Source organism: Nicotiana sylvestris, chromosome 3 (genome assembly GCF_000393655.2).
Source record: "Nicotiana sylvestris chromosome 3, ASM39365v2, whole genome shotgun sequence".
Classification (NCBI taxonomy): Eukaryota; Viridiplantae; Streptophyta; class Magnoliopsida; order Solanales; family Solanaceae; genus Nicotiana; species Nicotiana sylvestris.
The window spans coordinates 403155-423743 of NC_091059.1; the positions used below are offsets into that span (position 1 = coordinate 403155).

Here is a 20589-nt window from a genome sequence, read left to right on the forward strand (position 1 = left end):
ATAACCCGATGACTTCCCCGGCATAACCCGAGGACTGTTGCCCTTTTCCGGCATAACCCGATGACTTTCCCGGCATAACCCAAGGACTCTTTCCCTTTTTTTGGCATAACCCGAGGACCTCTTTTCTTCACGGCATAACCCGTGAACCTCCCTGACATAACCCAGGAGCCCTTTTTCCTTTTCTCCCAGCATAACCCGGTTTTCCGGCATAACCTGGCAATCCTCCCAACATTAGGGCTCCAATCCCTGAGTTGAGGAGTTTTCTTTGGCCGACATTAGGGCTCCAATCCCTGAGTTGAGCGTTTTTCCTTTTAGCCGACATTAGGGCTCCAATCCCTGAGTTGAGCATTGTCTTTTAGCCGACATTAGGGCTCCAATCCCTGAGTTGAGCAATTGTCCTTTAGCCGACATTAGGTCTCCAATCCCTGAGTTGAGCAGTTTTCTTTGGCCGACATTAGGGCTCCAATCCCTGAGTTGAGCGTTTTTCCTTTTAGCCGACATTAGGGCTCCAATCCCTGAGTTGAGGAGTTTTCTTTGGCCGACATTAGGGCTCCAATCCCTGAGTTGAGCATTTTTCCTTTTAGCTGACATTAGGGCTCCAATCCCTGAGTTGAGCATTGTCTTTTAGCCGACATTAGGGCTCCAATCCCTGAGTCGAGCAACTTTCCTTTAGCCGACATTAGGGCTCAAATCCCTGAGTTGAGCAACTTTCCTTTAGCCGACATTAGGGCTCCAATCCCTGATTGATCGTTTTTCCTTTTAGCCGACATTAGGGCTCCAATCCCTAAGTTGAGCGATTTTCTTTTAGCCAATATTAGGGCTCCAATCCCTGAATTGAGCGTTTTTACCTTTTTTAAACATTAGGGCTCCAATCCCTGAGTTGCGACTTTTATACTAGAGGTTTCCAATCCCCTCATTCAATTCTGTAGATTTTTATGGCAATTAACTCACGAAATTTTCCTAGTGAAACTGGGGCAGAAAATTCGTTCGTTTGTTTTGTTGTCTTAGCAGGTCTGACCTCGAGGCGCGTGGATTGAGATGACCTACGGTTTGAGTCTCAATCCAGAATAAAGAAAAGAAGAAAAGAACAAAAAGAAGATGTTCCCAAATATTGGAACAAACAAAGGGCAGGTCGCTCAAAATTTGGTCAAATTCCCGAGCTCCGCCAATCCCGTTTCACTCAATACTGCAGAAATAAACAAGCGCCGTCAACTTGCGAGCATCAAGATTCGGATCGAAGTCTACAAGCAGAATCAGCTAAGACCCAAGATCAAGTTGCAAAAGAATTATAGATAGGAATCTTGTAACTAGCGGTTGACAGACATAAGTAGTTAGTTCAGTTTCAATTTCCTTTGGTTGTAATAAGGAGGTCAGTAAAGCAGTAGTGGCAACAGCAACAGCAGTAACAACAAGCATTGCAATCCCATGGTAGTCCCAGCTACCAAAGTTTCCCGAACTACATTAACCTGATTCTCCTTTAGCCAGTGATATGTAGGAAACTTTTGAAGCAAAGGTTCGGTTAAATCTTTTTCAAAAAATGCTTCACACGGAGTACTCGGATGGACAAAAATCGCTCACTTTATCTTTGTACGAAAACCCTTCGTGTCTTCGGGCAAAGAGGGGCAGCTGTAAGCACGTGATTTTTGCCCTATGAAAGAATTACTCCCAAAAATTCAAAATAAAACGATTTTCCTTGCTGTGCAATTTTGAGAATTTTTGTGACATTTTTGGATAACTATTTGTATTTGTCTGTGCATGTTTATTTGTTAAATTAACAAAAAAATACAAAAATATGTCGCATTTTGCATGTAGGATTTAATTCTACAATTGTTAGTAATTAAGTTTGTTTTACAAAAATTAAAAATTATAAAAAATAGTTATCTTTTGCATTTTTAGCATTTAATGTCCAAATGTACAATTTTATGCTTAATTATTACTTAATTGTGCGTTAATTGTTATTGGGAGTTAATTTGCGCTTTTTATAACTTATTAATAATTTAAGGATTTTTAGAATTTAGTTTTAGAAAAATAAAAGAAGAAAAGAGAGCAAAAACATAAAGAAAATCGAAATTGGGCTCTTCTTCAAATTCAAGCCACAAGCTCAAAAAATACCCAACCTTCCCCATGACCCGGTCCATTTCAAACTGGGTCGACCCGGTCCATTACCCAAATACCCAACACCCCCTATCTTACATTTGACAAAAACAAGGAAAAACCCTAAAAACCACCTACCCGCCCCCTTCTTCGTCTGCTCTCTTCGTCCCAAATGACCCCAACGTGAGCAGCAACCATGGCTGCCTCCCCCCCCTCATGTCGCCACACACACATACACACACACCACCACGATAGTCCATCACCCAGCCCCGTTTTTCTCCATTGTCGAGCTCAAGCTCGACCATGGCTACCTTCATGACCGCAGTCAGTCGAGGTCCAGCTCCCATGGCTGCCTCTTGCTGCTTTTGACTTCTCCATGGTGAGCTCGATCTCGTCCATGGCTGCTCGCCCAGCCTCCATCCTCGTCGAAACCATATCGACATCCATGGCAACAATCACCTTCGAGCTCCATATCGACATCCATGGCAGCAGCACCAGCAACCCTCCACCACCCTCTCCTTCACGCCCAAACGATCCCCTGCTACTTGGTCCAGCTTTCCCCGTCAAGCAGAAGGTGTTGCTGCTGCTGTCGTTCACCTCCGGGCAAACCCATCAACATCACACGCCCAGTACGTCTCCCAAACACCAGCCATCCGAGGTCTGCTCAGTTCCGTCGAGGTTCAAGCTTCGGTCCGGTAAAGTCTTGATCGAGTCTCTTGTATGTCGATTCGGGTTGGTCATTCAATGAAAGGTTCCATTTCTTTATTCTTAATTCCCGCTGCTTACGCTTCCATGACAAATGTGTTAATTTGTAAATGTTTTTACATGGAAATGATATTCTTGTTGCACCCCCGATCTGTTTGAATTTGTTGGATATGTTCATGAAGGTGACAGATTCGTGCTCATTTCATTTGAGGTTTGTTGCTTTTTGAATTTTTTCTAGGGTGTTCATAATGTCGAGTGTTTATTTTAGTTTGAATTGTTCATCTTTGTTATGATGTTAGATCTAATTTAAAGTTCAATTGATGCTTTGAATTTAGTAATTTGAATCTATTTGCTTGTTATGATCAGTTGTTATTTTTGCTAAATCTGAAAGCAGGAGTGTTGTTAAAAATTGTTCAGTGAAAATAATTCCTGCTTTTTGTTGTTCATGGTATGATTTCAGTTTGCATTTTTCGTTTTTGTTAATTGTGATTCATATTGTTCAAGTTTATTTTTGTTGTTAATATTGTTGTCTCTTTGCTCATTCATTTTTTGTCTAAGTTAACCAGGATTGGTTCCCGATATGGTTAACTTATTCCCATTAATTTGAAGTTGTATGATTCAATCCGTGTTCATGAGATTTATTGTTGAATTTGTTTAGAAATTGGTCATATTTGCTATATCTGCAAGGCAGTTGCATGGCGTCTGCAGCCCTGCTTTCCTCCTTCCTAACCTTGTTTTTTCCGCATTTTTAGAATTATTATGTAAAAGACAGTCGGACTAGTTGTATTTAGAGGCTCTAGACTCATTACACCAGATTGTTGGGCTGTGTTGGTTTGATGTTTTTACTGTTTTTCGTATATTTTGGTGATTTAAATATTTCTTATGATAAACTGAGACTTAATTATTGTTAGAAAAATATTTTTGTTAAAAGAGATTTACTGTGGATACTTGATTGGATTGGCTTGCCTAATATTGTGATAGGTGCCATCACAACCGGATATTTGGGATCGTGACAGTCTGGGGATGAAATGTCGTACTAAGACTTACCTAAGTCCCTAATCCTTTTTGGAAGGACCTCTAGAAATTAGCTGTAAACTAAGCTCCTCTATCCTCTACGGAATATGTAGTCCTAATGGGCAGAAAATGGGCTGATTTTGTAAGTCTATCAACAATCGCCCATATAGAATCGAACTTACGCTGGGTACGAGGTAAACCTACGATGAAATTCATATTGATTACTTCCCACTCCCAAGTTGGAATCTCTATAGTCTGCAATAATCTACCGGGTTTTTTATCGCATTCCTCCTTTACCATTCCATAATTATTAGAACCACTTAATTCTGGCTTAATGCCACATCATTCTGTATTCCCCCTTTTGGGAAGTACTAAGAGGTGGAGCTACGATGACCTACCTATAGATATTTTACCTCTTCATCTTTGGCATCCTTTCACATCATCGATAACCCTTATTCGCCTTTCGGTAATCCTTCCGTAAAGGATAGCAAAACTCCTTACTCACGAGGGAGACACTTAGTATAACTGGCATATGCAATCCCTTAAGCTGAACTTTGCTCACATTGCCTGCTTTAGGGATGTGTCTTCCTGAATGACCTTTAAAGGGTATTCTTCTGTCGTTCATTCTATTATCGCCGGAACACAATCTGAAATTCTCATGATATCGAATATTATCAAATCATTCAGTCCCTAATTCATGTTTAGTTTATCTTTTTCACCAGTCCATACTGATTTCTATTACTCTAGGTCTAACTTTTCCTTCTGTTAATCATGTTAGAGTTGCGAACTTATTTCTCGAAATGAGGATATGATTTTATGGCCTATATTCTTTTATTGTCTCAAGGCCTGTCATCTTTCGTCTTTTTCTTCACTTGACTGTAGACTATGTAATACTGTCATCATTTTTTAACCCACCGTTGTCATCCATATATCACATCTTACTCATAATGCTTCATTAACTCTCTTCTTATCTCCCGCTAATTATCTATGTCTACTGCTTTACTCTAAAAACTCAAACAAAACATTTTTTTGCTTTTGGCTCCCCTTGCTCCATCCCTTATCTCTTTGAGTTACCTAACATTCCTTCTTACTGGGGACGGTAGCCATGCTAAGGTAATATTTATTCCTTCAAGGCTTCCAGTGCTCATATCTAGCTTTACTATTTTAGGGTGCGCCATCTAGGTTTCTCACGAGGAGATCTATTAGCGCATTTGCATTATCCTTCAGAAAAGTCAACTAAAGCAAACAATCCATTCATTATTTTGGGCCACTCTAACCCCACCCGGATCGTGATATCTCGTCCTCTTCTTAATCTACACATGTTCGCCCCCAATATGGTATAACTGAAATGGGTGTATCTAGTTGTACATGCCTCTGTTACTGTTGAATATAAATCAAAAAGCTTATGTTCCTCTTCCCGAATTATAAACACTGTTAACCTTCATTAACTGGGTGCCCCATACCCTTCTTCCTATTGCTTCTTTTGTTTGTTGAAACTTGTATTTATCCTCTTAATCTCTCATTGGCTTTCACCATAAAGATGGATAGGCATTCTTGCCTTAAGGCTTCTTATCAGGAAGCTTACACCTTTCAGTACACTCATGATCTGCTAAAGACCTCACATTTACTTATCGTAGGCATCATAAAATAAATCCAATTCCTCTGACTCGGCTCTTCCACAACTATCTCTTTTTCCAACCATCTTTCTGAATGTAGGTATCATCTTATTACGAATAAAATAGAATTTAAGAATTTGAATTCTTATAAGTGAGCTCTACCACACGATCTAGAGTAAGAAGAAAGTAACAATCCTAAATACCCTATAGCCTCCTGCTTATAAGTGTGGTGCACGATACACCCATAAACAAGACTCTACTAGACACGGCTTGTAGACTCCCTAGGACAGAACTACTCTAATACCACTTTTGTCACGATCCAAACCGATGGGCCGCGACGGGCACCCAGTACCTTACTCAACCGAGTACCAACATAACGTATCTTTTCATGTCATATTATCATAAATAACGGAGTCAGAGAGGCTGCCATGAAATAGGTAGAATACAACAGGTAATGCCGACCTATACATAAGACATACGGGCCTCTAAGACCAAAATAACCACTTGAACACTGAACATAGGCCGACAAGGCCATACAATCTTTTACGTACATGACATCTGTCTACAAGCATCTAAGAATACATAATTTTCAGAAAGGTCGGGATAGAGTCCCGCCATAAAACAATACACGTTTAAATCATACTAAACAAACGAGCAACTCCAAAGCAAATGGAGCGCACCAACAACTTCCGCTGAGCTGATAGCCTACTTGGAGGGCTCTCGATCTGTCTATTGGGACCTGCGTACATGAAACGCAGCATCCCCATGCAAAAAGGGACGTCAGTATGAATAATGTACTGAGTATGTAAAGCACATAAATAAATACAAAACAAGCATGGAGGAAATATAGAGTAAATGGTCCACCTGTAAGTCTGAATAAGTTGATCGTAATGTAATACTGCAAGGCATAACATCATCGTAATATTGCGGGGTGTAACAGCTGAGTCTACGCGGCCACGCTCGATATTTCGCGGTCCTCGGTGGAGCTCTGCGGCCACAGTCCTTTTTATGCGGTCCGCGATAAGGGTCTGAGAGGAGTATATAAATGGGACTCTTCAGCTATTTTCAAGTTTCAAAACCCTAAAACATAAGAGACAATTTTTCAAACACTCTTTCTTCCCCAAAACACTAGTAAGTGAATTTTTAACTTATTTCTTTCACTCCTTAACTTCTTTTTACAAGATTTCATCCTAGAATCTAGGGTTTTCATGGTGGAATTGGGAATTTTGGGTAAAAACCTAAGAATATTGAAATTTGGGGATTTAGACCTCAAATTGAGGTTGGATTCCAAAACCAATTATATATCTGGGCTCGGGGGTAAATGGGTAATCGGGTTTTGGTTCGAATTTCGGGTTTGGACCAAGCGAGCTCGAGGTCGATTTTTGACTTTTGGGGGAAAATCATTAGAAAACCTATTTTCATGTATTAGAATTGATTCGGTTAGCATTTATTAATATCGTTAAGTAAATCGTGGCTAGATACAAGCGAATTGGTGGTGGAAACAAGAGGTAAAGCAATAGTGGAGGCTTGAATTGTATTCGTGGCATTGAGGTAAGTGTTTGGTCTAACCTTAGCTTGAGGGATTAGGAGTTGTGTCTTATTTATTATGTGTTAATTGTGGAGTACCACGTATAGGCATGGTGACGAGTATCTATACGTCGGTGTCATGCATGCCCCTGAGTCTCGTATTGTAATTATTGTGACTCCATTGTAATTTATTCATGCTTAATATAATGATTATCATTGTTGGTTCCCTTGCCCGGATGTTATTGTTTATGATATTGTCTCCCTTGCCGGGATGTTGTTGTTATACTCTTATTCCCTTACCGGGATTCTTTTATGATTGATGTTGAATATGAAATGGGATCGGGTTGCATGCCGCAATGGTATTATATGAAATGGGATCGGGTTGCACACCACAATGGTATTATATGATTTAGGATCGGGTTATACGCCGCAACGGTATTATATAAAATGGGATCGAGTTGCATGCCGCAACTGTATTATATGATTTGGGATCGGGTTGCACGCTGCAACAAGAAAGAATGAAAGTGAATATTAATTCTTATGGTAAAAATGAGAGTAAAAGCACGAAGGGTAATGTCTTGCACTTGTTTCTGATTTTCCTTATTCTTGTTGGCAATTGAATTGTGGTTTCTTTACATTCCTCCTTTAGTATTCTGTTGTTGTCTGATACTCCCCGCATCATGCTTTCCCCCCTCCCATCTTTAGCTGTAAATATTTGCTTTTATTTTTTCCGTTGTATATGATTTAACTGCACATGTTTATTTGGTAGTCTGGTCCTAGCCTCCTCACTACTTCGCCGAGGCTAGTCTAGGCACTTACCAACATATGGGGTCGGTTGTGCTGATACTACACTTTATACTGTGTGCAGATCCCGGTGCTGCAGCTTTTGGACTGCAGTGAGGTTGCTACCTTCAGTCCATTCAGGCGACCCGAGGTAGTTTTGCACGCGTCCGCAGGCCTTGGCGTCTCCTTCTATCTTTCCATTATGTTTCTTTTATGCATTTCAGAGATAGTGTTGTACTTATCTTTCGGACCCTTATTTGTAGTATTCCTAGACAGTCTGTGATATTGTAACACAAGTTCTGGGTAGCTTATGTTATGGACTGGCATTGGTATCATTATTAAATTGTTACATTTCAGTCTTCCGCTTTATATTTTTGCTGTTTATATGATGTTTGTTCACCATTGTTAAAGGATTTTAAAAAAAATGAAAAAAAGGTTAAGTAATTGGAACAATTGGCTTGCCTAGTTTTCACTAGTAGGCATCATCACGACTCATAAGGGTGGAAAATCTGGGTCGTGGCAATACCGGAGGGTCCAAATAAATGAAATCACGAACCCTCCCACTGACGGACCTAACTGCATGAACAATACCTACTTCCTGACGCCGAGCCTGTGCGACTACTAATCAAGTTAATAGCTGAATAGCATCTCTCATCTCCTAACCTGGTGCATCTGGCTGAGGAGCTCAACGTACAGGGGCAAGCGCTGGAGCTGGTGCCCCTCGGAGCTCCTCTGGAGAGGGCGGGGTATGTGAAGTCTAAGATGGAATCTCACTATCAGACTCTCCTCGATCCCTAGTAACTCGTGGTGCTCGACTAGTAGTCTTATCTACCACAGACTTGCCTTTTTGAGTGGTTGTAGCCTTCTTCGGCATCCCCAAAAGCATAACACATCGTTAGGAAAATAAATTCTTATATCGCACGATCTAAGATAAGAAGAGAGGATAATATCCTATATGTCCTGTAGCCTCCTATCTATAAGTGTGGTACACAACACACCCATAAACAAGACTCTACCAGACACGGTCTGTAGACAACCCTAGGATAGAACTGCTCTAATACCACTTTTGTCATGACCCAAACTGATGGACCATGACGAGTGCTCAAGTCCTACTTGTCGAACACCCCTAAGCATGCGTCTAAGATATATACATGAATTAAGGGTAAATATCATCTGTCAATAAACTGCTGAATTACGTTAATGACATATGTAAGGAAAACATGTCTAAAATACATATATACATATACATGCAGAATACGGTAGGGCGAGTCGACAAGGCTGTTATAGGTAACTAGATGTCAAAAACTAGAAGCCGACAAGGCCACATATTATCCAACTATACATGACTGTCTACAAACCTCTAATAAAGTGTACAACTGTATAAAGAACGGGACTGGGCCCCCGTCATACCCATATCTACATACAAAAATAGCGTACCAAAACTAATAATAGCTCCAGATCAAGTGGAGCACACCAATTCTCGCTGATCAAGGATCCTAAAGAGGGGGACCGTCATCTTGTCTACTTGCACCTACGGGCATGAAACGCAGGCCCCGGGAAATAGGGGCATCAGTACGAATAATGTACTAAGTATATAAGGCATGAAAATCAATACATAAAAGACGTATATGGAACGTGGAGTAAGAATTCCACCTGTAAATCTAAATATATTTGTGAATCCTGAAACATTTATAATGTCATGCATATGCGTATAAATGTTGTATTATGCATAGGTATGTGTGTACATAACATTATCAAGCCTCTAAGGACATTCCATTATATCATCTCGACCACTATGGGCAAAATCATCAACATATACCAGCTGAACAAGTAGTGGTGCATATATAACGTCGTAATCTTTTCCTATATCCCATATATATATAATATATGCATATATAACGCCATCTGGTCATGGGTCAATATACATGTATAAATGAATGAAATCCATAAGAAATAATTAATAAGATTTCTCGGAATGTCATAAGATCAACATATCTTCGAATAAACTTTATCAACTACGTATTTTTCTGAGACCCATGAACAGAAGATATAATAATATGTCACAGGGGGAATCAAGAATATAGACACCCCTAGTACTTCTATGAATGGAGTCATTTATGAAAGTTGTGCGTTTTCTCTTTTTGTTTGTATCATTTTGATCATGCCAAAAAGAAAGAAGGGGTAGCCTTAATATGCCTGAGTCGATTTTCTTGACAATCCCTCTAACACACGCCAATCGTGACGAAACACATAACGGCGAGATCGAAATAGAAAAAAAATCTATATGATATTCTTGAGAAAGATTGCATCGTACTTCCTTAGAATCGCAAATCTCACGCTTTACCATATTATGAAGTCTCAAACGAGCTATTTGAGCTCCATCCATTAGCAAACTTAGCATCTAACCTAAATGCGGTAAGGAGATTTCCTAACAACCTAAGGTAAGGAGATTTCTTAAAATGGTTGGTTTGTGAGCCCCACTTTTGTGACTAAGCTTTGCCTAAAGGCCCCTAGCTAATTATACCACCTATTTTAATGAACTAAGAGTCATTACAAGGGCCTTGATCAAGACCTCTTGGGCTGTCACGTGGGGGAGGGGGGAGGGGGGAAGGGATTAAGCTTATCCAAAAATTGTAATTAATTAGCTAATCTCCCACCAGAAAAACATTAATTACTCAATTATCCACATAATTAAGAATTATCTCAAATTAGTTAAAATACTATTCACTTTTAATACACTTTATGTATCCTACTATCATGATCATGTGGTACCTTGTATGACACTAATCCATAAATACTGTGTATTATAGCTCGTATCATATTGTATTCCAAATTGATAACCTTCAACGAAACTCATTTTCTTTTATTCGTTAGCCCTTTAATTAACCTTCACGGCACTTATTTATCACCTGTTATAAATAGCATAAATGCTTATAACCTCAAAAATAATTTCATCAACGAGTTTACGTCGATTAACTTACGACAAAATTTTAACCTACGAAAATGCGAAGTGTAACATTTATAGGACTGGACGTGGCACTATCTCCGCACCGTAGCGGCTAAAAAGCGCCAGAACTTCTGCGGCTAGCGCTATCTTGGCGCTATAACGACTGGATGACGCCAATATTTTTATACTATATTCATGACCCGAGCCTTCAACCTCTATGGCATTATTAATACCTTTGGGATGCTTCGACTACGTCATTATGCTCTTAACTAGCATAGTTAAAGTTTAAGAATCCACGGGACATTACATTAATCGTATCTTCATCATCCTCCTAGATCACAATCATCTTGTTTCTCAACGTTGTCATGAAAGCCTTCATTGTCCTTGCCCTCATTACGAGCTTCTGCAACTTTATCGGCCTCCTCATTGCCATCATTTTCACTATCTTTTACTACCTCATCACCACCTTTCTTCGCCTCATGAAGATCGCCTTCATTGTAATAAGAAGCTTTTCTCATCATGGGGAGCAACTCCATTGCCTTCTATCCATTGTATTGTGAAAGTAATAAGTTTTGTAGGCCGTCCATCTTCAAGGAAAGTACAAGTCTTCGAGAGCTTTGTATTTTCGAGATAAGGATTTGGATTAAAGTAGAAGGTGATGTTATAACCAAATTTTGCATCATTATAGTCTTCTGTTTCCGTTGAAGTTATAAACTTAAAAATCTCATGGTCCTCACTCCTCTATAGTATTTTTACCGTCTTTTATTCTTAACTAGCAAAGCCATCTTACCTATAATCAACAACAATACTTCCAAAATAGAAGCCTCTTGCCATTTGCAGACCAGCACCAATTTCTTTTAGATGGAAGATCAATTTGGAATCAGCTACTCAACCAAAATTCACATATTTACACACCATGATTAGAACAAATAAAAGATAATTCCAATCAGCAGTTAAGTTTCATAAATGAGCTAAAACCATTAATAGTCGAAACTTCTGCAGGAAGACAAAAAATAAAAGTGCTCTAAGTCCTCATGAAATTCTACAAACACATGGTCAAATGAAAAGAAACAAAACTACTTCCTCTGAACTTTGATCAACAAATGTAGCTTACATACTAAATGCAACAGTCAAAAAAGCTTACATGGTACACACTCGTAACACTTATGTATCAAAATGATAATGCAATGTCAATTTTAAGTTTGATTATGTTGGTTGAATTGCACTAAAATAAATCTATATAAATCGTACCTTTCGACAAGCACAGATCCCTCTCAAACAGTTCCTCCACAACACCAACACTAGAATGCTTGTTAGATCTAGAAAATTTGCCTACTCCAGTAAGAACGTGACAAGAAATCCATATATTGTACATGTAAATTAAATTAGAGGGCATATATATAGCTTGATGGATGAAATCCTTTACAACATGTAGGTTAATTAATAGAGATTCATCGCGATATCACGAGCAATGATGTAGAAAGAACTGTATAGTACTTATCAGGGGTCAAATTGTTAGGTGTTGAACAAAAATTTAAAAAACTGTAGTAAGATGGTGTTGTGTGTATGTGTGAAGCAAGATATATTTTTTCTCACCCAAAGCGCAGCACGTTTCCTATCTTTCCTGCTGAGTCTCGCAATCGAAACAACAAAAAATAACTATTTTCAGCAAAACCAACAAGATACACTACAAGAATAATATAGGCAAAATTATTAAGTGATACTCCATATACATGAATACAAGTAAAATCTTCTCTTAAGAAGTTTGTTCCGATGATAGAAGTTCTATTGAGTAAACTTCATTCAATAAAGTTGTAAACTGATTGCTGCTCTCTCCTTCCCTGCGTTCTGGTTCCACCATTTATTATTCAAGATTGTGAAGATCAACAGCAAATTATATCACCAAAATCGTCAATATCTACGAGCACATCATCAGCCCAATCGATCTCTTCTTGGTAGTTGGAGCAGTCATTAATATAGCTGCTATTGTTATGTTCGTTCATCTTCTGAGCCTCGTCCATAACTTGATGTTCAGCTGCTTGACAAATTATTGCTGGTTGTACTGTTGCGCAGTAATCTTCATCATCAGGTCCATGCAACATAGCTCCGATCACGTTGGCAACATCTTGTTCCTCAATATTTACCCCATGATTCTTCTCTGATCTTGTATTCTTCTTGATTCGCTACACTACAATATCCTCTTTAGGAATGTTGTTTTCTATGAAGAAATCATCTCCCACGAAATATTCTTTCATCAGCCAAATTTTATTGTTCTCTCCTTCTTTAGTACTAGTTTGAAACTTGAAAATTCTTCTAAACCCAACCACTGTTCCCTTGCCATTCTTGATAGGAAAACCTTTGGTTTGGACTTTCCATATCCCGTTGGCGCAAGTTCGACGAATCCTTGTATGTTCGCTCTTCTGTTTCTTCAACCAAGTAAAAAAATAGCGAACCTTCTCTTCGGATGATCAGAATTAGCTCCAAATATCTCCCATGGTGGTTGATCTCCATAGATATCGGCAAGTTGGAAATTAGGGCATTCACTCGGCAAAGGCTCGCCCTTTAGGAACCTTTTAAGAAAGTTGATCAACTTTGCTTCAGTTGGGTGAAACCGAACACCCATGATACACCCACGGCGTACAGGTAACGACGACATGGTATATATATATATATATATATGGTCGTCTCTTTTTCTTGCTTATAGAGAAAACACAAGAACGAGACAATAGTAATTGCCGCGGTAGCAAAGATAAGAAATAAAACTACTGATATGTTCTCTCAAGTAAGAAGACAAAGAACTATGAAAATATACCCTAAACGAATGGCGGAAGCTTATTGATGTGAATGCTGTAATGTACTATTTGATGGATTATTATATGCAGCGCGGAAGCAATCCCAGTATCAAAATCACATGTAATTTAGACAACTAGCATAAACGGGATTTCACGGGTTACCTCTTGAAGCGTGAACATATCTCTTCTACCACGTGAGCCTTCAGTTCCATAACTTCTTAATGGAATCTCCATCACCCGCACAATCGTGATCCTCGAACGTTCCACGGTCTTCTACTGTGTTACCCAAATAATACCCGGAAATAGCAATTTCGTGTGGGCGAAATTTCTAGGAAAACTTGGTTGAAAATTTCAGCCACCATGTACTCATCCCTCTAGGTGGAAAACCTTATGTATTTATAGCACAAGTTTTAAGGGTTAAGACCCTTTTCCAAAACTTGTTAGGTTTTCTTTTCCACCAGAAAAAGGATTCCTTTATTTCCTATTATTTAGGCACAGTAGGGACCACAGAATTTAATTAACAAGGCTTCCAATTATGGAATTAATTTGTAATTTTCGAAATTAATATCCACCATAATTAATTACGAATTATTCCACTAAAAATTCGTAATTACACTCCTTATTCAATTTCGAAATTCATCCATTAAATCTTATTTAACTCCCCATGTTAAGATTCAGATACGAATCAATTAAATTAAATTACTGACGATTTAATTTATTGATTATTTCCTTTAGACTTTCGCTTAACTTATTTCATGTGTCGGATACAAAATCCACCGGCCGGGTTTACACATGAAAACTTATAAGCTTTCATAAAGGTATATCATCAATCTCTAAACCGAGACATGGATTCCATCAACTAACTATTACTTCGCCAATGTATATTATTATTATCCAATTTACCAGGCATATTGACCCACGAAAGAAATCTCGCCTTTTAATAAATCAAAACAATAATAATATACACAGCTAATAATAATTATATCAAGATTAAGAGTATAAGTACATTTAATGGCTAGAGAGTTTATTTTATTAAGTCAGTATAAAATACTTATCTCTACCTGGTCCGTTCAATACATACAAAATGTACTAGCACAAGAAGTTGGAATTAAACCATTCCCATAATCAAGATTAATTATATTTAATCTTGTGCTACAATCATTCCTGATGGTTTGTCCAATTCCATCATTAGATTGTGAACTCAAACTTTATACTTATAAGAACCGATGATTTAATCTTCCGTGTATAAGCTAAACTCTATACACTAAATCATCTACTATATAAGCAAAGGACACAGACTATTATATGATCTATTTAAAACTTTATTAAAACTGAATAAACAATTATTTCATAATAAATACTATATCTAAACCAAACTCATGGTTAATAGTATATATCCCAACAATCTCCCACTTAGACTTTTAACCATGATAATTATTAGAATATACTATATCCAAATGCATGGTTAATAGTATATACCCCAATAATCTCCCACTTAGACTCATAACCATGCATCTACAACTTTCTCAGGCATTCTTTTACATGACTATTAAAAGCCTTCACCAAATAAGGTTTTGTTAAAGAATCTTGCCAAGTTATATCTGATGCAATATTTGTCCAGTAGTACTTTGTCGTAATTATCTAGTTTGGTATTAAACTCTTCAGAGATCCTGTTACCGAAACTATCCCAAGAATGAACACCGAACTATAATTTTCTTTAGCTTTCTCCCACTAAGACGAAGTACCACTAATATTACCTTCGTTACCTCACGACATTGAAATATTAGTGACTTCTTACTATAGTGTTCAATGTTCAAACATCACTCCCACTCGATAAAGGCATATTATGTCTATTAACGTTCTCCCACTACTTAAATGCAATGGAACGTCAATTCTGACGTGTGGGTTTTGATGTTCTTGAACATCTAGTTATTTCTTTGCCCAGTTCCTGTAAAAATAGTTTACTTCTAGGAACATGTTTTATTAAACAGTCCTTATCTAGAAAAATGCATTTGTTTTAACAATTGCCTTATTTTCTTTAGGACAATAAAATAAAGCTTCATTCGTTTTCTTGGATATTCGATAAACATGCACCTATCCATCCTTAGTTCCAACTTACATATCTGCTTTCCCTTTCAGCACATATGCGGGATAATCCTATATCTGAACATGCCACAGACCAAGCTTACATTCAGTCCACAGTTCTATAGATGTCCCAGGTACTAGCTTAGAAGGAACTAAATTCAGAATGTAATTTGAAGTTTCCAGGAAATATTCCAAAAATAAATAAGGCAAATCTGAATAACACGTCATTAGTCTATCCATATCCAAAAGAGACTTATTTCTTTTTTCTACTACACGACTCTATTATGGAGTTTACGGTGTAGTCAATTGAGATGTAATCCCTATTCTGATATGTAACTAAAAAACTCTTTAGAGAGATGCTCGCCACTACAATCAAATTGTAGTAACTTAATATATTTCTTTGGTGCTTCTCTATTTCAAGTCTTAAAAACCTTGAATTACTTAATTCATTAAGACTTACAGTGCATCAAATAAATATATTAATATTTTGAGTAATCATTTATGAACGTCATAAAATACTCAAAATCTATCTCTTACGAGTATGTTCATTTAACCATACAAATCAGAAAGGATTCATTCTAGCTTATCACTAGTTTTATTTCCTTTTAAAGGGAAACATCTTTTAGTCAAATTTCCTTCCAAACAGGATCCACAAGTTGGTAGTGCCTCTACTTTCAATGAACCTTAAGGTCCATACTTGACCAACTTGAAATCCTATCCAGATTAATATGACTTAGATAAAAGTGCACAGATAAGTTTTACTCAATTTTGAAGAACATATTCTCTTATGAGGTAGACTAATATTGTTCTGTTCAGGAGAGACATCAATATATAATAACAAGGTCATGCATTCATGTACCACAAGAGATAAAGTGTTTATTAAGCTCAATAACTCAAGAGTTATTCGAAAAATAAAACAAATATCCATCTCTTATTTTGCCCAGAAACCGGAATTAAATTCCTTCTAACAAAAGTACATATATTGCATCCTTAAAATTAATGCCTTATCACTAAAAGAAAATTTTAACAAGTAATACGACAAATTGCATAAAATCATTGTGGAGTTGAGATAAAAATATTAAATAGATCATAATAAGTCAAAACACTGAATAGTAAAATTCAGACTGCATTCAATATTTATATACATACATGCATCTGGAATAATAAATTTCGATGGGAAAAGAATTATTCATGCAAAGTATATTATATAATGCAAGAATTATACAATCCAAAAATAAATAGAACCAACTCAGATGGAGAGCATACTATTATTTTCAGTCAATTGTATATAACTTTTTAATACAAAAATTTTAAAACACACTACACATATATGTCATGCATCTTGAATAGCAATTTCGATGGGAAAGAACTACTCATGCAACATACATATGCAATGCCAGATTATTCACTCCAATAATTAAAACAGACCCAACTCAGATGGAGAGTATACTGTTAATTTAAGTCAAGTGAACATCATTTTTAATAGCTCTAGTTTCATTGATCCAACATGTATACTCAGATGGAGAGTAAGTACACGATGTCAATTACTAGTATTTCACCTAGTGAGCTTACAATAAATTTATCCGATATGGAGGAAGACCTAAAGTCAACACATAAATTTATTACTCACTTGAAATTAATAGTGGAAGACCATAGAAATATATTTCTATCACTACTTAATCATGATTGTATTGTAGTTACAAAATTGATTCAACCCTTTAAGCTCAGATGGAGAGTTAATACTGGTTATCAATAACTAGTAATTATAGCCAGTGAGTTCATAATAAATTTATCCGATATGGAGGAAGACCTAATGTCAACGCATAAATTTATTATCTCACTATAAATAAAAAAATGAAGACAATAGGGGTTTATTCCCATCACCACTTTATCACAACCACGAACTTTTCTCTGAGGATTAAGTTCCATATTAAAAAAAATGCTCAATATCCATTTAAACAGTCTTAAAATACTAAAATTAATATTTCACATTGTATAGTGGTGATTATTGTTGATTGGACTATTTCTGATAAATCTACCAAATTTCATATCAATCAAAAATTGCGACCAAATTTGAAAAATTATCATTTTAAGCATTTTTTTAAGAATTTAAAATATGACCTACATTTTTTTTATCATATACCAATTCATGTCAAATCAACATGTGTTATCATGTTCCAGATTAGACATATAAAATGATAGAAAGAATGACTTTTCGTATGTAAATCACATTTTAATCCGTCAAACCTCCAAAAAACTCACCTAAACGATCCCAAATCATCAAAATACGATGTGATTCACTGCATAGCAGTGAGTTCTTCTTAAATAATCGTTTCTAATGATCCTACCGAATTTCAGGTCATTCGGAGATAGTGAAATTCATGATCGCCAAAAATTAGACCAAATTCGAATAATTTTTTTTTTTTGTTTTGGCGTAGTCAGGATTAAATCCATGTGATTTGCATTCTTGCTATATATCATATCAAGTTAAATCATCATGTTTCAGATTTAACACAAATATAGCCGATATATAAAGAATAATTTTTCATATTTATAACAAATTCAATTTAATAAACTGCTTGAAAACCCATCTAAACGACCTCAAAATGCCAAAAAAACAACATGATATTCACTGCATAGCAAGGAGTTTTTTTTCACTAGATCGTTTTCGATGAACCCACCAAGTTTCAGGTTAATCGGAGTCCGTCAAATTCATGACCACTAGCCTGTAACCAAACTCGGAGAATAACCGTTTTAAGTAGTTTCATGAATTAAAATAAATATGATATTGATTTCCATTCTCCTTATAATTACACTATGAGCTCAAGGCATATATTATTTTCTTCCTATTTCTAGGATATATAATATCTCCTTTTGCAATAAATTATCCTTTTATTAAATACATAAGAACCTGAGATATTATATTTTCTCCCGTTCAGTGAAAACCCCAATATCTCTTCTCATGGGTGGAGTTAGTTTCACTAGTACCCAAAGATAAATACTCTTTTTCTAGTTATGAACCTCCACCATTAATGTAGATTTCTCAAGGATAATTTTCACATGGTATATTAAACATATTTCAGTGACTCAAATAAATAGACCATTTTGTGGATCCTACTTATTAATCATAATGCTCAATCCATGAATAGATATAATTTCACATGTACAAATTTACTAAGAATTTTTCATGAGTTCAAATAAACAAACCACTTCAGTGGTAACTATTTATTACTCATAAAATTCTCAATTTACAAGTGAATATATATTTAGCTCATAAAATTATTTTATGGTAGACCATAGCTTAAAAGTCATACCAACATTATAAAACTCATACAACATACCGTCATATTTCACTTAATTAGAACCTCCAATCAGAGAACAAAATTCTTCATCGAAAATCCAAACTAGTAATCACGTAGGGCATGAAAATATAAACTTAAATTTGAGAAATTTTTTATGCACAAACATGCCAAACGCTCCAATCATTAGTCATCCAGAATATCAAATAGAGAATTTTACTTTCTTACAAAATAATTATATCATTACACAATATGAATTATACCTTGTAAGACCTAGTCAATAAAATCTTACACCTCTATTATTGAATTTAATACAACAGCACGTTTATTTGCTAATAGTCAATGTGTAAACCTATTATATGACTAGTATTTAATCATGGGGACCATGAGGAGTCATCCCCAACACCATTGAATTAAAAAAGAATTAAAATTATTAAGAAATAATTTTCAGAAAATAGAAAAACGTCCAAAACACAGTCCAAACGACCTCAAAACGCCGAAAAATACCATGATTCACTGCAAAGCAGTGTGTGTTTCTCACCACGGCGTTTCCGATGGACCCACCAAATTTCAGCTCAATCGGAGTCCGTCAAGTTCGCTGACCTCCGAAAATTCCGGCTATTCGGTCAAAAATAGGTTTTGCGTTTTTCTAGGGTTTACCCCAAAAAATTCAGATAATCTCAATCAAATATCAATAAAAAAACATATATCTCATGATTATAAGAATAATCCATAAATTATGCACAGTTAATTCACAAAACAGCAGTGCAGTTTTTCAGAAAACCACATATATATGTAATTCAAAAAATGCACATAAACACCATATTCTTGTTTCATGAAAAACTTAGTTATCTAATTAGATGTGAGTGAGCTCTGATACCAATTGATGGATTATTATATGCAGCGGAAGCAATCCCAGTATCAAAATCACATGTAATTTAGACAACTAGCATAAACGGGATTTCACGGGTTACCTCTTGAAGCGTGAACATATCTCTTCTACCACGTGAGCCTTCAGTTCCATAACTTCTTAATGGAATCTCCATCACCCGCACAATCGTGATCCTCGAACGTTCCACGGTCTTCTACTGTGTTACCCAAATAATACCCGAAAATAGCAATTTCGTGTGGGCGAAATTTCTAGGAAAACTTGGCTGAAAATTTCAGCCACCATGTACTCATCCCTCTAGGTGGAAAACCTTATGTATTTATAGCACAAGTTTTAAGGGTTAAGACCCTTTTCCAAAACCTGTTAGGTTTTCTTTTCCACCAGAAAAAGGATTCCTTTATTTCCTATTATTTAGGCACAGTAGGGACCACAGAATTTAATTAACAAGGCTTCCAATTATGGAATTAATTTGTAATTTTCGAAATTAATATCCACCATAATTAATTACGAATTATTCCACTAAAAATTCGTAATTACACTCCTTATTCAATTTCGAAATTCATCCATTAAATCTTATTTAACTCCCCATGTTAAGATTCAGATACGAATCAATTAAATTAAATTACTGACGATTTAATTTATTGATTATTTCCTTTAGACTTTCGCTTAACTTATTTCATGTGTCGGATACAAAATCCACCGGCCGGGTTTACACATGAAAACTTATAAGCTTTCATAAAGGTATATCATCAATCTCTAAACCGAGACATGGATTCCATCAACTAACTATTACTTCGCCAATGTATATTATTATTATCCAATTTACCAGGCATATTGA

General features: G+C 36.4%; 1 pseudogene; it reads right to left on the reverse strand.

Moving 5' to 3' along the window:
- Window positions 1-12569: 12569 nt before the first annotated feature.
- LOC104225371 (NAC domain-containing protein 6-like) lies at window positions 12570-13342 on the reverse strand (annotated as a pseudogene).
- Between the last annotated feature and the right edge of the window lie 7247 nt (window positions 13343-20589).